At 36.9% G+C, this 3,104-nt stretch overlaps 1 pseudogene; it reads right to left on the reverse strand.

Annotated features, from left to right (window-relative positions):
• Positions 1 to 2,393: 2,393 nt before the first annotated feature.
• LOC102814784 lies at positions 2,394 to 2,849 on the reverse strand (annotated as a pseudogene).
• Between the last annotated feature and the right edge of the window lie 255 nt (positions 2,850 to 3,104).

Raw genomic sequence — 3,104 nt, forward strand, 5'->3', positions numbered from 1 at the left:
TTTGATTTCCTTTGGTTCTGTTGTGACATCGCTCATGTGGTTTCTAATGTGTGTTGTTTGTGTCTGCTCCCTCTTTTCTTTTGTTAGGTTTGCCAATGGTCTGTCAATTTTGTTAATCCTTTCAAAGAACCATCTTGTTGTCCTGTTGATTCTTTCTATAATTTTTCTGTTTTCTATCTCATTTCTTTCTGCTCTAATCTTTATTATTTCTTTTCTTTTGGTGGCTGTAGGTTCCCTCTGTTGGTCTATTTCTAATAGTTATAGATGCTGTGTGAATGTGTTAATTTTGGTTCTTTCTTTTGTTTGAATATGTGCATTTATTGCAATAAATTGTCCTCTCAGCACCACTTACGCCATGTCCCAGAGATTTTGATATGTTCTGTTTTTGTTCTCATTTGTTTCTTGGAACTTTGTGACTTCACATTTAATTTCTTCTACTACCCAGTCGCTTTTCAGGAGGGTGTTATTTGTTTCCATATATTTGACTTTATTTCCTTGGTCTTCCTATTGTTGATTTCTAATTTGATAGCACTGTGGTCTGAGATGATGTTTTGTAGTAGTTTGATATTGGTATATTTATGGAGATTTGTTTTGTGGCCTAAGACATGGTCTATTCTGGCGAATGTTCCATGTGTATTGTGCAGTCATTGGGTTGAATGCTCTGTACACATCTATGAGGTCCAGTTGGCTTATTATGCTGTTTATTTCTTCTGTGTTTTTGTCAAGTTTCTTTCTGGTTGTTCTATTCTTTTTTGTAAGCAGAGTATTAAAATCACCTACTATTATTGTAGATTCATCTATTTCTTTCTTCAAATCTATTAGAGTTTGCTTTATATATTTTGGAGTTCTTTCATTGGGAGCATAGATATTTATTATGGTTGTATCATCTTGTTCAATTGTCCCTTTAATCATGAGATAATGTCCATCTTTATCTATTTGCTTGTTTTTTCCTTGAAGTTTATTTTATCAGAGATTAGTACTGCCACTCCTGTTTATTTTTTATTACAAATAGCTTGGTATATTCTTTTCCATCCTTTGACTTTTAATCTGTTTTTGTCTCTGTGTGTGAGATGTGTCTTTTGCAGACAACATATTGAAGGATCTTGTTTTCTTATCCAATCTGCTACTCTCCGTCTCTTAACAGGTACATTTAATCCATTTACATTCAGTGTAATTATCGATAGGTATGGCTTAGTTGCTGCCATTTTGTTTATTTTTTTGTGGTGTTGCTGCTTTCTTTGTTCTGTGTGTCTTCCTTTGTTGACTTCATGCTTTTCGTTTTCTTTCTTGTGAGTTTCCTCATAGTTTTAATTTTTCCATGTTCTTCTTGGATTTTCATTTATTTTTATTTTTATTTCAAGGAACATTTAATATCAATACAAAAAAAGGCCCCAGTAAAATGAAGGACCACATCCCCCATTACCACCACCACGATGCTCTTTCAATACGTGCCTGTTGAATAGAATGGGGATTTAATCAATTTCACTATTGAGAAAAAATAATGCCAGCATCTCATCTCAGCTAATACATATATACATTCTAGTTGTGCAATGAATGTTTACAATGCTTTGAACAGTTCAAACCTGGATTTGAAAACCACACCTCCGTGTTTGTACAGTCCTCAGAAAGATTGTCTACAGCATTAACAACTAGTTGAAGAACACACCATTGATTAAAAAACCATAAGTTAAGGCTCAATCTAGTAACAGCACCCAGATGAAATGTTTAAGTGAATGAACTACTTGTACTGACATCTATCAGTTGGGTCTTTCATGACTATTAAATTTGGCTTTTAACAAAGAAACCCTTTAAAGGCACATCACCTCATTCGAAGTTTTGACCCAGAAGTTCAGCAACAAATCATCAAGTCCACAGACTTATTGACAAAACTAATATACAATGTCTCTAAGTCACTATGCTCAAGAGTAAGAGTGATGCATATTCCATTTTTGTAGTTTACTGGAATTTTACATGTTCAATTCGTGATTTAAAATCTCTAGGTTTTCATTTCTCCAAACTGTCTGAAGACACAGTGTGCCACAGACTTAAGACTTCTGCTTCTCCCTCTATTTTCTTCAAAGAGAAACATTTCTCAAGTGTCTAAAATTCCTAGAAGGGATTTTTTTTTTTTTTTTTTGGAGGTAGATACTTTTTCGAAATAGTTTGATGCCATCAAACCTCTGAAGCAAGGGGAGGGGAAGAGAAAATAGCTGAAACACAAGGTTCATCAGGTAAGTTTTACATAAACCATTACAAGCTGGACAGTATAAGAATGTGGCCTTTTCAGCTCCAAAAGTCTGCATCTTGGTGTGGAAACGTGTACTTGGCTGTCCCACCACAGTGTTCTCATAGTGGGACTGTCAGGGAAGTCTTGACTGGGGTGTAGGATTTGTTTACCTATCAGGCGTAAATTTCCAGGAACTCAGTTCATTTTGGGCTTGTTCCAGTTTGTCTTTATCTATTCTAGTTCAACTTTCATTTTTAGGAAAGACAAGTTGATCACTGGGGGCTACCATGGTGGATCTCAGTTGGGCAACAGTAGGCTGCTGAACTTGCTTGAGGTACTGAATTTGAGTAGTACACTCTTGCATCTCTTGTTCCTTGGTTGCTAGTCTCATTACAAGGATGTTTTCTCTGCATGCAGATTCTTGTTGTTGTTGCTTTAGTTTTTCTTCAGACTTTCTTAAGCCAGTAACATTATTAGAGTTAAGACCTGTGTACTTGCCCTCCAAAGCTTGTACATATGCTTCATAGTGCTTCCATCTTAAAATCAATTCATCTCATGCCATAACTCTGAAGTCTGTTTCACTCAGTCGAACCTTTTTGGGAAGAGGTTCTTCATTGGACATCTTGAATCTCTGCAGACAGCCTGCCACCCATTGCCCAGGCCAAGGCCACACTCTCACCACAGTGGCCTGGCCCCTCTGCTCCTCACTGCCACAGCCCATCATGCTCCCCTTTATTTTTAGGTCCTCCCCATTGCCTTCTTGCTTTCATGGTTTCTGCTGAGAGATCCGAGCTTAATCTGACTTGCTTTCCTTTGTATGTAACACTTCTGTTTCCCCTGGCTGCTTTCAGGAGTGTCTCCTTATCTTTGATTTTGG

The sequence above is a fragment of the Chrysochloris asiatica genome, unplaced genomic scaffold (assembly GCF_000296735.1).
Source record: "Chrysochloris asiatica unplaced genomic scaffold, ChrAsi1.0 scaffold00278, whole genome shotgun sequence".
NCBI classification, from domain to species: domain Eukaryota; kingdom Metazoa; phylum Chordata; class Mammalia; order Afrosoricida; family Chrysochloridae; genus Chrysochloris; species Chrysochloris asiatica.